The sequence below is a fragment of the Pleurodeles waltl genome, chromosome 1_1, assembly GCF_031143425.1.
Source record: "Pleurodeles waltl isolate 20211129_DDA chromosome 1_1, aPleWal1.hap1.20221129, whole genome shotgun sequence".
In the NCBI taxonomy this organism is placed as follows: domain Eukaryota; kingdom Metazoa; phylum Chordata; class Amphibia; order Caudata; family Salamandridae; genus Pleurodeles; species Pleurodeles waltl.
This window is the reverse complement of record NC_090436.1, coordinates 706,635,518-706,656,281: the sequence shown is the minus strand read 5'-3', so window position 1 is coordinate 706,656,281 and position 20,764 is coordinate 706,635,518. Positions and strand designations below refer to the sequence as shown.

Genomic DNA, 20,764 nt, shown 5'->3' with positions numbered 1-20,764 from the left:
TCTGGGTTGTGACAGGAACTATGTGCTTGGCTTTGGATAGAATGCATATACAGGCTCCACGCAACACAGAACAGATGAATTGCACACGGTGGATATTGTAGATGTGTGCAATATTAATGAAGTGCAAACCTATGTGAAAACAGCAAAGCGCTGTACTGGGTCCAAGGCAAAGACACAGCCAAAGAATGATTGGAGGGGAAGATGGTTTCTAAGAGTGAAAGAGGACTGTTACTGCATCATATATAGTGTACCTTAAAGAGACAGAAATGTTCTAATCTCAAATCAATGCGCATGGCAGAGCGTGCTGTGTAGTCACGTAAGTGGTAAAAGTTAGAATCATTAAGAGATAGGTTCTATTGCAATTTGTCATAGATGATAGCTGTGCTGCAATGTGACAAAATCACTGGGGACCTATATATGGGGTCAATGTGTGGCAGAGGAAAGGAGGTGGAGTCACGCTTGAAAAGCAGAGGCTGACAGTCAATCTGAACATTTATTTAAAAAAGTAATATTCTGCAAAGTAATTGGCAACAACGACATGTGACAGTTAATCTGATCTAGACTACTTAATTGATCACAAAGTGGCAGCATTTTCAAAATATTTTACAAGGTTAAGAACACCTGGTGCAGAGATGAGGGGATTATACTGGAAGTAGAAAGCTCCAGTGGTTATCACAGTTCTGTGAGGGTTCTGTGTTTTGTCCAGTCACAGTTTTGACTCATAAAGTAGAATAGAGGGTTAGTGTGCCTGCCGCAAAGCACATTGTGTAACATGCAGATCACAGATTTGTATGTTATTTAGCTGGGTAAATGGACTACTGCTTTTGACACTGAAATAATTGTGTTACTTCCCTTCTTATGGTCCTTCTAATGTTGCAAACACTTAGATTATTATTGGTTTTTTTCTAAATCTGTTGTCATTCTAAGATTTCACAGAAAGGTTAATTCAAGAAGTAATAAAGTCTTGTTAGTACTGACAAACCCAACCACTCTATTACATTTTATACTCTGACTTTGAGCCTTATTACGAGGCTGAAGGTCCGAAGACTGCCAGCCTTGCAGTGGCAGTAGGACTACCGAGGCTGTGGCGGTCCGACCGCCACATTACGAGGTTGGCCGGCAGACCCGCCAACCTACTGCTGTCCCTGCCAGGATCAGTGATCCCAACGGGCTGACGGCTAATCAGCCAAGGCGGTGATGAACTCAGCGCCACCCTGGTTACAACCTTGTTCTCCACCAGCATTTTCATGGCGTTCTGACCGGCATGAAAAGGCTGGGGGAGAACAAGTGCAGGGAGCCACAGAGGGTCCCCCTGACCAGCACCCTTGAAATGCACACAGTCTGCTGTGCAGACAGTGTGTATTTCAAGTGTGCTTGTGCACCCTGAGTGCGGCAGCATTGCAGCTGGGTCAATTACGAAGCGGGAAAAATTCTGCCACACCTTTCCCACTAGGCTGACAGGCAGGAGCCTTGGTCCCACCCGTCAGCCCAGTGGGAAAGTTGTAATAGGGCTGGTGAGGAGACCACCACCTCAAAGGCAGTCTCCTCGCCACCGGTCTGGCAGACGGGTATCTAACAGCCCAACTCGTAATCAGGCCCTTTGTGTTTCTCTTGACCATTCAATCTTAACATATAGGGTCTTATTACGAAGCTGGTAGTCCAAAGACGACCAGCCTCGCCAAACTCGTCATCAGGCCCATAATCTCTACAAATATGGATGATATGTGATTCCTACAAATTATAACCATCATTGTCTTATGTAACGTTTCCTGTACATTGACTGATTTACTGATTTACTGTGCCTCTGTGTGTGATTTAAAGCTCCCTGACACCCTACACTACATAAAGAATAAAGTGAAAACAATAGTAGATGGAATTTAAATCAATATTTCTGTAATTACTCATCCACACAGACAAATCTTGCTTTCTTACAGTGCAAGCACATCTCTTACATACTGAGTTGAACAAAGTTAAAATATACTTCCAATGGGTTCTCTTAATTACCTGTGAAGTGATAACGTGCTATGTGCCTAGTTTCCTTCCATTGCATTGGTCTCTAAGTGTTAGGCCTCAGATAGCTCCCAACCAGGGTGATACTTGAACAAAACAAGGGCTGATGGCCCTTTAAATCAGATTTGTGTTTTAGGCTCAGCTGGATGTTAAAATAAGAAAGCCACCTCGCAACCTGCTGACTGCTGCTCCGAGCGGAATGCAGACAACATGCATGCACTGCTGAATTATGCTCTACTGTAGGAAAATTACATCAGGACAAATTCAGGATTTTTCCCTGGTTCCAGAAATATCTGCTGGAACGGTGATCTAGTAGGATCCCACTACTTCCAGCACTGGGTGATGAGAGATGGTGATGCATTTCCCCAGTCCAGTATCCCTACTCCTTTTGATTTTGTTTAGTGTAATTTTTTTCTTTACCTGTAGAGGGTGCCCTGAGCGGCATTCTAGTCTTGCTTTACACACACTACAAAGCTCAGCAGTGTCAGAAGCCGCAACTGAAGTGGGCATGAGGGACTAGCGCAATAACAGCTGCCAGGGACCTGGAAATTACCAGATTAAACAGCATTAGCGGCAAACCAAAGAGGAGAAAGGTGCCCCCTTTGTAAAGGAAAAGCACACTGATGTTGGCACGAAGACACTGGGCCAATGAGGGCCCGGTAATGCCAATTAAGTTTTTGAACCCCTATATGGTGGGGGACACCACTGCTCCCTCAGGTTAAGTAGGTTGTTGGGGAAGTAAGCGGAGCATGGCACTCCCAACTCAGACCCACTGGTTGGCAGGGCACAAAGTGGACAGACAAGGTAGCAAGTTAAGCCTAACAGCAGTAAGAGGTTACCCCACTCACGATAAGAGAATGAACCATCAAAAGACCAACAAAACTTTATTACCCCAAAAGTGGCATGAAGGATGACATCAATAACAAAAGGTGGCAGAATTATGACCAACAAATGACAAGGACTTGATTGATATATGGCAGAGATAATTTAGTACATGTCAACCGTTGATGATTTTATGACCTGTCATGCAGCAAGGTTTTATGATCCTGCTGAAATGATTTATGTATGGCAGACATGATGTATGATGTGTCAACTGTGATGTATGACCTGTCTTGTAATTATGATTTATTATCCTGTCGGAATAATTTGTGACAGTCAGAATGAGTTATGACACTGTAATAATGTTGTATGGCCTTGCCATCTTGAATTATGACTGAGCACTGTGATTTACAAGGTCAATGATGTAACGTAGAGTCCATGCATGCAATAAAACTGCGGCCAAGTATTCCCACAGAAATGCAAACACACAGCTAGTGTAAGTTTATTCATGAATGTATATGTGAGATGCGTACTAATGGGAGTGGGCCAAGTGCGGGGTTATGACAGCTGTGCCCATGTGAGAAGTTTCAGCAGGACGTCACAGGTATAGCTTAAACGTTTGTGGGTGGGATCTAAATAAGAATCATTTGTTAGAGCAATGTATTGATTTGTCTGGATGTTTGATGGAACCATGTGATAAGAGTTTAATGGATGAGAAATATTATGTACTTATTCTTTCAATATTAGGGAGCGCTGAATCTTTTCTGTACTCCTTTCTCTCTGCTTCTTACAGCAGAAGAAAAAAAATCGTAAATACTTTACGGTGAACTTACACTCGTTCAAGTCAACACCAGGTTCACCTATATTTCAACTGGTTTTAATCTAATAGCCATACACGAATCCTGTCGCAATACTAAACAGTGTCCATCAGATGGCGATAGAATAAAGGGGAAAAGCTATACACTTCAAAATAACTTTTTTTATGCCGCATACCATGACCAAGGTCCTATTCTTCTGCATCCACAGCTAGCAATTCCATTTGAAACGGACCTTTTCCTTTAATTTCTTTCCCTTCAATGTTGTTCCGGCTTACTGGTCAGCAATAACTGCTTTTAAATGATACCTTTCACTGGACATCATTCTGTTGTAGTTACGCGTAAAGGGTCGGGCTGACTGAACAAAATTATTGCTGGCGCTAGCACAAATTACAGTTTGCTCAAGTCCATAAATGTAGAAATCTGTCAAACCTGAGGGTTTAGAGACCGCGCCAGCTGCGCGTTGAATATGACTGTCTCTCTGACCCGCACAGTTCGTAATCTCGCACTGCACAGATCTGAACACATTACAATGAGTTTGGGCCAAACGTTTTTAGTCTTCGTTGTGTTAAAGACATTTAACATACTGCGAGTAAGAATTTTTTTTTTATTTTACTTAATACCATATAAGTGCATTTATTAAACCATGTAAACATCCTAAACAGAAGAAAACACAAGGAATTATAAATATATAAAATTATGAAAATCTAGTCATTAGATATAAAAAAAATGATTTTGCCACCAATGAAGCGTGCTCAAAGTACTCAGTAGAAAAAGTGCTAAACTGGGATGGAGATACTGAGAAATGCTACAATAAAAACGCAGTCTAACAATTTATAACCGTCCCCACAACTTCAGGGTTTTATTAGTAAATTTCTCCTTCCTTCAAATTACCATAACATTTCCAACTATGATTATGGTAGGCGGGATTTAGGGAAGGCTTTTTGCAGTAGATAAACTGCCATTAACCTTATGGGACAAATGCTATCTTTGTCTAATTGGACAAATGCTCCATATATTTAATAGGACATACGTTGCCAGAGACCAAGGGTCATATTATAAATCAAATCAAATCAAATCATTAACATTTATAAAGCGCGCTACTCACCCGTGCGGGTCTCAAGGCGCTAGGGGGGAAAGGGGGGGTTATCGCTGCTCGAACAGCCAAGTCTTTAGGAGTCTCCGGAAAGCGGAGTGGTCCTGGGTGGTCCTGAGGCTGGTGGGGAGGGAGTTCCAGGTCTTGGCCGCCAGGAAGGAGAAAGATCTCCCACCCGCCGTGGAGCGGCGGGTGCGAGGGACGGTAGCAAGTGCGAGGCCAGCGGAGCGGAGGGGGCGGGTGGGGACGTAGAAGCTGAGGCGTCTGTTGAGGTATTCCGGTCCCTTGTTGTGGAGGGCTTTGTGTGCGTGGGTTTTAGGATATTATAGGAAGTACCTCGGGGTTCCACTTGGTTGCACTGTGGGGCACTCTGGTATTGTAGAAGGTGCTGACAGAAGGGACCATAGGCGCTTGCTGGGCCCCTTTGGTAGTACAGGGAGTGCAGAATTATTAGGCAAGTTGTATTTTTGAGGATTAATTTTATTATTGAACAACAACCATGTTCTCAATGAACCCAAAAAACTCATTAATATCAAAGCTGAATATTTTTGGAAGTAGTTTTTAGTTTGTTTTTAGTTTTAGCTATGTTAGGGGGATATCTGTGTGTGCAGGTGACTATTACTGTGCATAATTATTAGGCAACTTAACAAAAAAAAAATATATACCCATTTCAATTATTTATTATTACCAGTGAAACCAATATAACATCTCAACATTCACAAATATACATTTCTGACATTCAAAAACAAAACAAAAACAAATCAGTGACCAATATAGCCACCTTTCTTTGCAAGGACACTCAAAAGCCTGCCATCCATGGATTCTGTCAGTGTTTTGATCTGTTCACCATCAACATTGCGTGCAGCAGCAACCACAGCCTCCCAGACACTGTTCAGAGAGGTGTACTGTTTTCCCTCCTTGTAAATCTCACATTTGATGATGGACCACAGGTTCTCAATGGGGTTCAGATCAGGTGAACAAGGAGGCCATGTCATTAGATTTCCTTCTTTTATACCCTTTCTTGCCAGCCACGCTGTGGAGTACTTGGACACGTGTGATGGAGCATTGTCCTGCATGAAAATCATGTTTTTCTTGAAGGATGCAGACTTCTTCCTGTACCACTGCTTGAAGAAGGTGTCTTCCAGGAACTGGCAGTAGGACTGGGAGTTGAGCTTGACTCCATCCTCAACCCGAAAAGGCCCCACAAGCTCATCTTTGATGATACCAGCCCAAACCAGTACTCCACCTCCACCTTGCTGGCGTCTGAGTCGGACTGGAGCTCTCTGCCCTTTACCAATCCAGCCACGGGCCCATCCATCTGGCCCATCAAGACTCACTCTCATTTCATCAGTCCATAAAACCTTAGAAAAATCAGTCTTGAGATATTTATTGGCCCAGTCTTGACGTTTCAGCTTGTGTGTCTTGTTCAGTGGTGGTCGTCTTTCAGCCTTTCTTACCTTGGCCATGTCTCTGAGTATTGCACACCTTGTGCTTTTGGGCACTCCAGTGATGTTGCAGCTCTGAAATATGGCCAAACTGGTGGCAAGTGGCATCGTGGCAGCTGCACGCTTGACTTTTCTCAGTTCATGGGCAGTTATTTTGCGCCTTGGTTTTTCCACACGCTTCTTGCGACCCTGTTGACTATTTTGAATGAAACGCTTGATTGTTCGATGATCACGCTTCAGAAGCTTTGCAATTTTAAGAGTGCTGCATCCCTCTGCAAGATATCTCACTATTTTTGACTTTTCTGAGCCTGTCAAGTCCTTCTTTTGACCCATTTTGCCAAAGGAAAGGAAGTTGCCTAATAATTATGCACACCTGATATAGGGTGTTGATGTCATTAGACCACACCCCTTCTCATTACAGAGATGCACATCACCTAATATGCTTAATTGGTAGTAGGCTTTCGAGCCTATACAGCTTGGAGTAAGACAACATGCATAAAGAGGATGATGTGGTCAAAATACTCATTTGCCTAATAATTCTGCACTCCCTGTATGTCTTATGGTGGTGAAAAGTTTGTGCCGCGCAATGAAAAGGGGGCATGTCCTTGTTTGCATGGGGGTTTGGCTCCAGGCATATGAGGGAGCTCTTTGATATTGCCTCCACATACTGTTACAGGCATGCGCTCAATGGCAAAGAGGCTGAACAACGTGCACTGGTTTTGCGCCATAACGAGGTTGCACAGGTCACAACACTCTTCGATGGTGCCTCTTGGAAGGATGGAAAGGGGTCCCACGGTCCCTCAACGGATCCCACTGTTGGCAGATGCAGTCAGTCACTGCTGTCTCTGCTGCTGTAGGAAAATCCCTTACCCCCCCTTTTCGAACTGAGGCAGAATCTCTGCCTGCACTGTAAGGCAGACTGGAGCTTTCAAACAGCCTGTCTGCCTTTCACTAATACGCTATCATGAGTTCGCGACTACACTCTGAACAGGTCATTGACTGATATAGGGCACATTGTCACACTCTGCGCCTGATGTATTCATGTAACGGTGTGCTGCGGCACAGAGTGCAACAGTGTAGCCTATCTGTTACACAACCCCAGGTTCGTCCCCTGCTGTTTTAAGCCTGTGCCACTGCATGTGAACTCCAGTCACCCCTCCTTCCTCTACCAAGCCACCAGCGCCCTCTGCAGGCGCATGCTTAATTAAAGCTATTCTTTCACAGGCCCGGCTCCTCCGTTAGGGCAGAGGCGCGTCGCCTCCCCAGCCAGCAGCAGCTGCTGCAAATCCTTTAACAAACGAAACAATAATTATATTTATTATCGTTTCAATTATTAAATGGGCAGGGCATTGGTAATGACGAGGATGAGTGGAGTACACTCCCCTCAGTGCGCATGTATGTTTGGCCGGCCGTCTCATACATGTGCAGTAGGCTCTCTCCAGCCCGGCAACACAGTTGAGAGCAGGCACAGGCTCCCAGTCTGCCTGGGAGTGCCCAGGCTGGGTGCTCTCAGCCAATCCGAAGGCTGCTTTGAGCACCATCAGGATTGGCTGCAGGGCAGGCTGAGAGCCTGCAGTGCAGGAGAGGAGTGGCGCGGCGGCAGCGGAGAAGCAGGTAAGTGATTCCCCTTCCTCCCCCCGCGCCACTCCTGGACCCCCGCCCAAACAAAGCCCAGCGAGCCGCTCCTGTTCTTTTATGAAACTATGCTGTGCATGACACATGCTGAGCTGGAGCATCTGTACGCCTACCAGCCTTGTCAATAAACAGATGACTCACAATGGCTTGTGTGGAGGTGACTATATGTATATGTTCTGAAAGTGGACTCCAGCTGCATCCGGCCCAGGGTGCTGGTGGCTTCTGCTTTCTGTCTCAACCCTCCTAGTCTTTCATTGAGTTCTTTCTAGCACTGTTCAAAGTCCAGTCTATTTCTCCTACTACCGAAGGTGCCCTTCTGTTTTATGCTCCTCCAACCAACATCTGGGGTGAGCTGTCCACCATTCGCTGAACTCATGGGCTCTTGGTGTTACTCCATCTTGCGGGACCTCCAAACTGATACAGAAACAGATTAAGCAACACACCTACTTAGACAAGAAGCAGAAAATGGCTTCTTCCCTGTGGTTTTTGTAGGGATCCTTTTTCTCTCTCCTGCGCTAACACTCGCTAAAGGTCTCCTTTCCAGAGCTCAGCCAGAAGCCACACTAATAATGCTCCCTCTCTTTTATAGCAAGGCTAATCCCCAGAAAACATGCCTAATGTAGCCCTCATAACATTAAAAGAATATCTAAGTATTTGTGTTGAACTCCTCAGAACTTCAATGTTGCAATACACAGCAGATGATGAGTATGTTTGAGAAAGGCCACTGATCCGTTTTCAAGTTTAACAATACTTAAGAGAAGTGGGGAACAATCTTTCCGTACTGCCTAAGAGCAGTCTGGGGTCCTGCTCCCCAGAAGATGTGCACACTCAAAGGCTGTGTTGTTTTGCAAATTAGATTGCTTCTGTATATGTTCCTGAATCTCTTTGGAGTTTGGGACACCAGTAGATAGTAAGGAAAGACACTTGAGAATATCTCCTAGAGCTTGATACTCGACGAACAGTATGACTCCTGCTCATCCACAATACAAACTTGTGACGTAAAGTTCCTTACTGTAGTATAAAGGTTTGTTGAGGGAAGACACCAAGGATTGAGTATCCACAAGAAAGCAACGGGGTCACATCGAGAAATTTGAACAGCTAAAAGGGAGAGTCTGCGGCCAGAGGTTCATGCCAAGGTCTTCATGGACAGTAAGCAGTGGGTGCGAGCTTTCTTATTAAGTCTGAGCTTCTTTTGGAGCAATGGGACAGATACGCCAATGTTGATAGCAGCCTTCACTTTTAACCTTTATAGACTTTTTATAGACTCCTCTCGTTTTGTGACACCATACTGAGGCAGACAAAGTCGACATAGTATAATATTGCATCGACTACGTGGGCTACCATTACATCATCATGAGGAACATATAATTATACTTCTTACCTCCACCTAAACCTTGTGATATAATGATTATGCCAATGTGGTGGATGCAATGTTATTGTAATCAGAGACAGTGCATACGATATGCAGGTGGTATACCGCTGTTCTGCACCACCCTGCTAATGAAGCAAGAGTTTCAGTGGCCTTTGCACTGACCTCTTTATTTTTTTGTGTTTTTTCTTTGTAGGATGAAGCTAGGTCCTGCTTTACCCTGGAAGCAGCTGAATTAAATGTGTATTGGTGACCTAATCACTTCATGGGTAATCCTAGCTAGATTCAGTGTGAAAATAATGTACAGACCACATCTGGTATTCTAGGACTGTCTGTTGTAGGAGGCTGGACTGGCTTGTAGTGAGTACCTAGGGGTACTTGCACCTTGCACCAGGCCCAGTTATCCCTTATTAGTGTATAGGGTGTCTAGAAGCATAGGCTGATAGATAATGGTAGCTTAGCAGAGCAGCTTAGGCTGAACTAGGAGACGAGTGAAGCTCCTACAGTACCACTTAGTGTCATATCCACAATATCATAAGAAAACACAATACACAGTTACACTAAAAATAAAGGTACTTTATTTTTATGACAATATGCCAAAGTATCTCAGAGTGTACCCTCAGTGAGAGGATAGGAAATATACACAAGATATAAATACACAATACCAAAATATGCAGTAATATTCTTAGAAAACAGTGCAAACAATGTATAGTTACAATAGGATGCAATGGAGACACATAGGGATAGGGGCAACACAAACCATATACTCCAAAAGTGGAATGCGAACCACGAATGGACCCCAAACCTATGTGATCTTGTAGAGGGTCGCTGGGACTATTAGAAAATAGTGAGGGTTAGAAAAATAGCCCACCCCAAGACCCTGAAAAGTGAGTGCAAAGTGCACTAAAGTTCCCCAAAGGACATAGAAGTCGTGATAGGGGAATTCTGCAGGAAAGACACAAACCAGCAATGCAACAACGATGGATTTCCAGTCGAGGGTACCTGTGGAACAAGGGGACCAAGTCCAAAAGTCACAAGCAAGTCGGAGATGGGCAGATGCCCAGGAAATGCCAGCTGCGGGTGCAAAGAAGCTGCTACTGGACTGTAGAAGCTTAGGTTTCTGCAGGAACGACAAAAGCTAGAGACTTTCCCTTTGGAGAACGGATCCCTCCCGCCGTGGAGAGTCGTGCAGAAGTGTTTTCCCGCCGAAAGACCGCCAACAAGCCTTGCTAGCTGCAAATCGTGCGGTAAGCGTTTTTGGATGCTGCTGTGGCCCAGGAGGGACCAGGATGTCGCAAATTGCGTCAGGAGAGAGAGGGGACGTCGAGCAAGACAAGGAGCCCTCTCAGCAGCAGGTAGCACCCGGAGAAGTGCCAGAAACAGGCACTACGAGGATGCGTGAAACGGTGCTCACCCGAAGTCGCACAAAGAAGTCCCACGTCGCCGGAGAACAACTTAGGAGGTCGTGCAATGCAGGTTAGAGTGCCGTGGACCCAGGCTGGACTGTGCACAAAGGATTTCCGCCGGAAGTGCACGGAGGCCGGAGTAGCTGCAAAAGTCGCGGTTCCCAGCAATGCAGTCTGGCATGGGGAGGCAAGGACTTACCTCCACCAAACTTGGACTGAAGAGTCACTGGACTGTGGGAGTCACTTGGACAGAGTTGCTGGATTCGAGGGACCTCGCTCGTCGTGCTGAGAGGAGACCCAAGGGACCGGTAATGCAGCTTTTTGGTGCCTGCGGTTGCAGGGGGAAGATTCCGTCGACCCACGGGAGATTTCTTCGGAGCTTCTAGTGCAGAGAGGAGGCAGACTACCCCCACAGCATGCACCACCAGGAAAACAGTCGAGAAGGCGGCAGGATCAGCGTTACAGAGTTGCAGTAGTCGTCTTTGCTACTATGTTGCAGTTTTGCAGGCTTCCAGCGCGGTCAGCAGTCGATTCCTTGGCAGAAGGTGAAGAGAGAGATGCAGAGGAACTCGGATGAGCTCTTGCATTCGTTATCTAAAGTTTCCCCAGAGACAGAGACCCTAAATAGCCAGAAAAGAGGGTTTGGCTACCTAGGAGAGAGGATAGGCTAGCAACACCTGAAGGAGCCTATCAGAAGGAGTCTCTGACGTCACCTGGTGGCACTGGCCACTCAGAGCAGTACAGTGTGCCAGCAGCACCTCTGTTTCCAAGATGGCAGAGGTCTGGAGCACACTGGAGGAGCTCTGGACACCTCCCAGGGGAGGTGCAGGTCAGGGGAGTGGTCACTCCCCTTTCCTTTGTCCAGTTTCGCGCCAGAGCAGGGCTAAGGGGTCCCTGAACCGGTGTAGACTGGCTTATGCAGAAATGGGCACCAAATGTGCCCATGAAAGCATTTCCAGAGGCTGGGGGAAGCTACTCCTCCCCTGCCTTCACACCATTTTCCAAAGGGAGAGGGTGTAACACCCTCTCTCAGAGGAAGTCCTTTGTTCTGCCATCCTGGGCCAGGCCTGGCTGGACCCCAGGAGGGCAGAAGCCTGTCTGAGGGGTTGGCAGCAGCAGCAGCTGCAGTGAAACCCCAGGAAAGGCAGTTTGGCAGTACCAGGGTCTGTGCTACAGACCACTGGGATCATGGGATTGTGCCAACTATGCCAGGATGGCATAGATGGGGCAATTCCATGATCATAGACATGTTACATGACCATATTCGGAGTTACCATTGTGAAGCTACATATAGGTAGTGACCTATATGTAGTGCACGCGTGTAATGGTGTCCCCGCACTCACAAAGTCCGGGGAATTGGCCCTGAACAATGTGGGGGCACCTTGGCTAGTGCCAGGGTGCCCTCACACTAAGTAACTTTGCACCTAACCTTTACCAGGTAAAGGTTAGACATATAGGTGACTTACAAGTTACTTAAGTGCAGTGTAAAATGGCTGTGAAATAACGTGGACGTTATTTCACTCAGGCTGCAGTGGCAGGCCTGTGTAAGAATTGTCAGAGCTCCCTATGGGTGGCAAAAGAAATGCTGCAGCCCATAGGGATCTCCTGGAACCCCAATACCCTGGGTACCTCAGTACCATATACTAGGGAATTATAAGGGTGTTCCAGTAAGCCAATGTAAATTGGTAAAATTGGTCACTAGCCTGTTAGTGACAATTTGAAAGAAATGAGAGAGCATAACCACTGAGGTTCTGGTTAGCAGAGCCTCAGTGAGACAGTTAGGCACCACACAGGGAACACATACATATAGGCCACAAACTTATGAGCACTGGGGTCCTGACTAGCAGGGTCCCAGTGACACATAACAAACATACTGAAAACATAGGGTTTTCACTATGAGCACTGGGCCCTGGCTAGCAGGATCCCAGTGAGACAGTGAAAACACCCTGACATACACTCACAAACAGGCCAAAAGTGGGGGTAACAAGGCTAGAAAGAGGCTACTTTCTCACACAAATCCCCCCCCCCAAACGAAGGACAATAAGGCTAACCTTGGCCAGTTGAGACTTTATTGTCTAAGTGGTGATAAGTAGAGAGTAGCTCTGCAATAGACTGGTTACTCCCTTTATCATCCACTATATGGTTACTTCCCTGTGGGGATGTAAACCACCCTGTTTGAAGTTTTTTAGCTAAGCAACAATGTGAAGATGTATTTTCAGAGTTTCTATCAGTAAGTTTTAGTTTAGAGCAGTGGGAATTGTCCACTGAACCTATTTGTAGTGATGGAAATGCCAGACAGGGATGCTGTCTCAGAAAAGCCATAGCTGGGCAAAAACTTTGTCCATATGGCTGGAAGAGAGAACAGGGATGCTGTTTCTCTTGGGTTGGAGCAGGGCAGGGATGCTGTCCTATGAGCTCCACACTAGGGCAGGGATGCTGTCCTAAGTGTTGTGAGGCAGTGCAGAGTTTCTGCACTAAAGTTTCTCTGGGAGGGTTGGAGGGATGCTCCATGTTAACTAAAATGGTGCTCTTTTTCTCACCAATGTTAGTTATCCCACAGAGAGGTACTTCCACCTCAGGGAGTACAGTTTTGCCAACTGATGATTCCCTTGGAACAGGTGCCACCCCAGGAGAGGTTTCTCCCACCACAGGAATGGTATCCTGAATGGTAGGGTGGTTAGGGGATACTGTGATACCCTTTTTACCTGTTGATAGAGAGGGATCCTGAGTTTTCAGGCCTTCTCTCCTTTGCTTTTTCATTTCAGTAGAAATGAGAGGGAACAATTCCTCTGGGATGCCCAGCATGGCTGCATGGGCATAAAACTCTACATCAGCCCAACCTGAGGCCTCTAGGTCATTACCTAAGAGACAGTCTACAGGTAATCTAGGTGATACCACCACCTGCTTAGGGCCAGTAACTCCACCCCAACTAAACTGAATTATAGCTAAGGGAAGAAAATTAGTGGAGTTATGGACATCAATAATTTTATACTGTTGTCCAATGATGTGTTGTTCAGGAGCCACTAGGTTTTCAGTCACCAAAGTGATACTGGCACCTGTGTCCCTGTAGGCCAAGGCCTCAACACCATTTATTGAAACTGTCTGCCTGTACTTATCCATTGTAAGGGGACAAGCAGCCAGTGTGGCAAGGCCAATGCCACTAGGTGTGACAGAAACTGTCTTGGGACTGACTACCCCAGTTTCTATGATGGACCCATAAGTGAACCCAACTACACCCTTTGCTTGACTGTTGCCAGCAGTCCCACCACTAGTACCACTACTGCTAGGGGCACTAGAGCTTGATGTATTAGTGGTGGTAGGCTCAGGGGGTTTACCTGGACAGGACTTATCCCCTGGCCTATGGCCTCTGTTTTTACACACAAAGCACTAAGGCTTTTTAATGTGTGTGGGTTGAGAAGAAGAGGAAGAATTTGTTTTATCCCCACCCTCTGAAGAGTGTTTAAGATTTGAAGTGGGATCTTTGGTTTTACCCTTATCCCCATGCTTATCTTGAGATTTTTCACCATCTTTCTTCTTATTGCCATCTTTGTCACCCCCTGTATGAACTTTTCTGTTCACCCTTGTTCTGACCCATTTGTCTGCCTTCTTTCCCAATTCTTGGGGAGAGGTCAGATCAGAGTCTACCAGATGCTGGTGCAACAAATCAGACACACAATTATTAAGAATATGCTCTCTCAGGATCAAGTTATACAGGCTGTCATAATCAGTAACTTTACTGCCATGTAACCACCCCTCCAAGGCCTTCACTGAATGGTCAATGAAATCAACCCAGTCTTGTGAAGACTCCTTTTTGGTCTCTCTGAACTTTATCCTGTATTGTTCAGTGGTTAAGCCATAACCCTCCAGGAGTGCATTCTTAAGAACTTTGTAATCATTAGCTTCATTTTCTTTCACAGTAAGGAGCCTATCCCTACCTTTTCCACTAAATGATAGCCATAGGATAGCAGCCCACTGCCTTTGAGGGACATCCTGTACAGTACAGGCCCTCTCAAGTGCAGCAAACCACTTGTTAATGTCATCCCCCTCCTTATAAGGGGGAACTATCTTGTGCAGATTCCTGGAATCATGCTCTTTTGCAGGATGACTATGGGGAATACTGCTGCTGCCACCATGGGTTTCTAAACCCAGTTTCTGTCTCTCCTTCTCTACTTCTAAAGTCTGTCTATCCAAATCCAGCTGTTGCTTCTTGAGCTTCAGTCTGGTTTGTTCCACTCTCAATCTATTGAGCTCCCTTTCTAACAATCTGTCATCAGGGTGGGTGGGAGGGACATGTCTTGAAACAGATGTATGATGAGAATGGACAGAAGGAGACCTGTCCCTTACAGAGGGCACCCTAACAGCTTGGCTAACAGACACATCATTTCTACTGTGATGAGAATGAATGCTCTTGCTATGATGTGAGACAACACTATCTGTATGGTGTGACTCAACATCAGTACCAACTATGCTAGACTGTCTAGTAATGGGCAGGCTTGGAAGTTTCTTTCCTGAATCTTTTCCTGGGGGAGTCCCTGGATCAGATTGGGAACCATTAGCTACTTTTTCAACAGATGGGGCACTTTTAGCCTTATCCAGTTCTCTAAGCATGTTAAGTAACAATTCCAAGGAAGGATTCTTCCCTACACTCAAACCTCTTTCTACACAGAGACTCCTTGCTCCTTTCCAGCTAAGGTGGTCATATGCAAGTTTGGACAGATCAACATTTTGGCCTGTGCCAGACATTTTTAGAAAGAGTTAAAGTGTTAGAAAAAGGAAAAAAGTTTTCAGAACTTTTTAGAAAGACAGAAAAAAACTTTTAAAACTTTTTAGAACTTTTTAGAAAGTTAGAAGTACTTTTCAGCACTTAGAAAAGAGTGAAAAGAGGAAATGCAAAACTTTTTGGTTATGTGTATATACACTGAACTTGTTTTGTATATTTTTCTCTTATGAAAAGTACAATGGCAAGAGTGGTAAGTAGTCTCAAAGCACTTATCCCACCGCTGCACAACCAATGTAGGAGGCTGGACTGGCTTGTAGTGAGTACCTAGGGGTACTTGCACCTTGCACCAGGCCCAGTTATCCCCTATTAGTGTATAGGGTGTCTAGCAGCATAGGCTGATAGATAATGGTAGCTTAGCAGAGCAGCTTAGGCTGAACTAGGAGACGAGTGAAGCTCCTACAGTACCACTTAGTGTCATTTGCACAATATCATAAGAAAACACAATACACAGTTATACTAAAAATAAAGGTACTTTATTTTTATGACAATATGCCAAAGTATCTCAGAGTGTACCCTCAGTGAGAGGATAGGAAATATACACAAGATATATATACACAATACCAAAATATGCAGTAATATTCTTAGAAAACAGTGCAAACAATGTATAGTTACAATAGGATGCAATGGAGACACATAGGGATAGGGGCAACACAAAACATATACTCCAAAAGTGGAATGCGAACCACAAATGGACCCCAAACCTATGTGATCTTGTAGAGGGTCGCTGGGACTATTAGAAAATAGTGAGGGTTAGAAAAATAGCCCACCCCAAGACCCTGAAAAGTGAGTGCAAAGTGCACTAAAGTTCCCCAAAGGACATAGAAGTCGTGATAGGGGAATTCTGCAGGAAAGACACAAACCAGCAATGCAACAACGATGGATTTCCAGTCGAGGGTACCTGTGGAATAAGGGGACCAAGTCCAAAAGTCACAAGCAAGTCGGAGATGGGCAGATGCCCAGGAAATGCCAGCTGCGGGTGCAAAGAAGCTGCTACTGGACTGTAGAAGCTTAGGTTTCTGCAGGAACGACAAGGGCTAGAGACTTCCCCTTTGGAGGACGGATCCCTCACGCCGTGGAGAGTCGTGCAGAAGTGTTTTCCCGCCGAAAGACCGCCAACAAGCCTTGCTAGCTGCAAATCATGCGGTAAGCGTTGTTGGATGCTGCTGTGGCCCAGGAGGGACCAGGATGTCGCAAATTGCGTCAGGAGAGAGAGGGGACGTCGAGCAAGACAAGGAGCCCTCTCAGCAGCAGGTAGCATCCGGAGAAGTGCCAGAAACAGGCACTACGAGGATGCGTGAAACGGTGCTCACCCGAAGTCGCACAAAGAAGTCCCACGTCGCCGGAGAACAACTTAGGAGGTCGTGCAATGCAGATTAGAGTGCCGTGGACCCAGGCTGGACTGTGCACAAAGGATTTCTGCCGGAAGTGCACAGAGGCCGGAGTAGCTGCAAAAGTCGCGGTTCCCAGCAATGCAGTCTGGCATGGGGAGGCAAGGACTTACCTCCACCAAACTTAGACTGAAGAGTCACTGGACTGTGGGAGTCACTTGGACAGAGTTGCTGGATTCGATGGACCTCGCTCGTCGTGCTGAGAGGAGACCCAAGGGACCGGTAATGCAGCTTTTTGGTGCCTGCGGTTGCAGGGGGAAGATTCCGTCGACCCACGGGAGATTTCTTCGGAGCTTCTAGTGCAGAGAGGAGGCAGACTACCCCCACAGCATGCACCACCAGGAAAACAGTCGAGAAGGCGGCAGGATCAGCGTTACAGAGTTGCAGTAGTCGTCTTTGCTACTATGTTGCAGTTTTGCAGGCTTCCAGCGCGGTCAGCAGTCGATTCCTTGGCAGAAGGTGAAGAGAGAGATGCAGAGGAACTCGGATGAGCTCTTGCATTCGTTATCTAAAGTTTCCCCAGAGACAGAGACCCTAAATAGCCAGAAAAGAGGGTTTGGCTACCTAGGAGAGAGGATAGGCTAGCAACACCTGAAGGAGCCTATCAGAAGGAGTCTCTGACGTCACCTGGTGGCACTGGCCACTCAGAGCAGTCCAGTGTGCCAGCAGCACCTCTGTTTCCAAGATGGCAGAGGTCTGGAGCATACTGGAGGAGCTCTGGACACCTCCCACGGGAGGTGCAGGTCAGGGGAGTGGTCACTCCCCTTTCCTTTGTCCAGTTTCGCGCCAGAGCAGGGCTAAGGGGTCCCTGAACCGGTGTAGACTGGCTTATGCAGAAATGGGCACCAAATGTGCCCATGAAAGCATTTCCAGAGGCTGGGGGAGGCTACTCCTCCCCTGCCTTCACACCATTTTCCAAAGGGAGAGGGTGTAACACCCTCTCTCAGAGGAAATCCTTTGTTCTGCCATCCTGGGCCAGGCCTGGCTGGACCCCAGGAGGGCAGAAGCCTGTCTGAGGGGTTGGCAGCAGCTGCAGTGAAACCCCAGGAAAGGCAGTTTGGCAGTACCAGGGTCTGTGCTACAGACCACTGGGATCATGGGATTGTGCCAACTATGCCAGGATGGCATAGAGGGGGCAATTCCATGATCATAGACATGTTACATGGACATATTCGGAGTTACCATTGTGAAGCTACATATAGGTAGTGACCTATATGTAGTGCACGCGTGTAATGGTGTCCACGCACTCACAAAGTCCGGGGAATTGGCCCTGAACAATGTGGGGGCACCTTGGCTAGTGCCAGGGTGCCCTCACACTAAGTAACTTTGCACCTAACCTTTACCAGGTAAAGGTTAGACATATAGGTGACTTATAAGTTACTTAAGTGAAGTGTAAAATGGCTGTGAAATAACGTGGACGTTATTTCACTCAGGCTGCAGTGGCAGGCCTGTGTAAGAATTGTCAGAGCTCCCTATGGGTGGCAAAAGAAATGCTGCAGCCCATAGGGATCTCCTGGAACCCCAATACCCTGGGTACCTCTGTACCATATACTAGGGAATTATAAGGGTGTTCCAGTAAGCCAATGTAAATTGGTAAAATTGGTCACTAGCCTGTTAGTGACAATTTGAAAGAAATGAGAGAGCATAACCACTGAGGTTCTGGTTAGCAGAGCCTCAGTGAGACAGTTAGGCACCACACAGGGAACACATACATATAGGCCACAAACTTATGAGCACTGGGGTCCTGACTAGCAGGGTCCCAGTGACACATAACAAACATACTGAAAACATAGGGTTTTCACTATGAGCACTGGGCCCTGGCTAGCAGAATCCCAGTGAGACCGTGAAAACACCCTGACATACACTCACAAACAGGCCAAAAGTGGGGGTAACAAGGCTAGAAAGAGGCTACTTTCTTACATCTGTTATGAAGATTTGTAAGGATGTCAAACCAAGCGTTTCTCCATAGAGACAACCATTAACAACACAGATCAAAAGGAGATGTGGATTTCTTACTGGTACACACTTTGCTCAGCACAGTACCGCGTTTAGTATCAGGCTCTCTGCTGCTGGACAATGATATTCCATGGACACTGCTGAGGTCTATGATCTAATGCAACATATGCGCCTTGTCTTTGTCGATCATCTTCTAAAGCCAGATGACATTGGTACTGGGGCACCAAAAACTTGAGCTTAACATATGGATGTTCTCCATTCCGAGTCAACTGTCAGCAGGATAATTTGCACAACTTAATACCCGGATGTACTAGGTGCATTATGTGTTAGCTAGTGTTATAGAACAAAAAGCAGTGGGTTCAAAACTCCTAATTCATGATACTTATAATTGTGCACTGTTTCCCATTATTAATAAAAGCTGCACTACTCCCAATCATTTTGTAATTCGACCATTGGAAAGTTGATAATGTATTTTAAATGTCAAATGAAAATAAATATCAGATAATGTATACTATGTTCCAATAATGCCACATTGCGGGTTGGTGAAATTGACAAGTCACCTGGCTAATCACTTGACCTTCTGTCTTGTTATTTATTAGTGTGAGTGTATTAAAGAATTAAGTATTGTGAACTGAATCGACTGGTTGCACAGGAGGATCCTCATGAGATTCTGAAAATGTTCTTTTATTTTATTTCTGAAAGGGGAAGACTTTGGTTTCCTGTGGATAATTATAAGAAGCACATCCTGTTTCAGGGTCTTTTGACGGGGAAGGGTCAGATATGTTTTTAGCTGTAGCTTACCGGTTCGGGTGGAGGGCACAGTTTATCTGGGGAAGTAGTGCTGTTTTTTGCAGCTGAGTTGCTGCTTAGCTTTTCTGTGGATGCTGTTAAGCATGAGGTACAGAGTCTTTGACGTAACGTGGATGTGGAGTGGGAGCTGGTGCTACCATTTCAAGATCCAAGGTTTCTTTTCAGCTACTAGTCTTGCTGAGGTAGGAAATTTAGGGACATATATATTGAGTATTCAAGCAATGCAGCCACCTTGCTGTGCTGCATGAGAGAGAGAGGGCAAGAGAGTGCTGTATTTAATATACCAAGCATTCTTGCTCTCTGTCTGCACTGGCACACAAACAGCTACCTAGTGCCAATGCAGGCAGCCTTACACCATGAGGGGTGTAGGCAGGATTGTTTTTGTGCAGGAAGGGACAACTTCCTGCACAAATACAATGCAATCCTCTGAGGCTTGTTCCTCTGAAAAACAGGGATAAATAAACATATTTCTCCTTGTAATGCCTCCATTTGGGTGGGGTAGCATTTTGATGCATTTCCAGGTCTATCACTAATGGTAAATTTGGGAATGCACCAAAAATCCATGCATGGGTGGATACATGGGAACACCCACGCTCCACCCGTGGAATTCATCCCTGGGGCAGAGTAACGCAGGTCAGCGATTTGCGCTGCCTTGCATTACTGTACATTTAACAAGCCACGCAGGGCCACTTAAAGTGGCTTTGCATGGCTTAATAAATATAATTCTAGGATTTGTGTCATCCTGCATGGCAATCAGCAACAGAAAAACCATGATAAATATGTCCCTTAATGTTTTGTCAGGCAAATCTACAGTGATTTAATGTAGCCAAGATGAGATTCTGTGGTTGTTTCTGCTAACATGGCATGGTTCTATGCAGGCAAAACGTTAAGGGATATATCAGAGTAGATAAACATAATACTGAACATAGAGCAAATGTGGGATTCAAGAGTCATAGCAACATCAAAATGACACAGTCTGGTTGACCGAGGATGAACTTTAGAGTTGTGGCTGTTGGTGCCTGTGATTGTAAGGAACAGCAGTTAATTGAAAAGACTGGCCTGGATCTCACTGTTGGTGATGTGCAGCAGAGGAGCGGCTGATGCATCAGTGAGTATCTTCAGGACGGCTGAAGATCGATGCTAAAATGCACTGACAATAAGGGGGAACCTTGGGGAGCTGCATTAGGAGTTAGGCAGGTACGTATCAAGTTAGTATCACTCAAAGCATGTGGGAC

The 20,764-nt window shown here is 45.9% G+C and overlaps 1 protein-coding gene across 1 annotated transcript in view; it reads right to left on the bottom strand.

The window, feature by feature from the left end:
• MEGF10 (multiple EGF like domains 10) overlaps positions 1 to 20,764 on the bottom strand; it is a 243,099-nt gene that overhangs the window by 5,342 nt on the left and 216,993 nt on the right. The window lies entirely within an intron of this gene.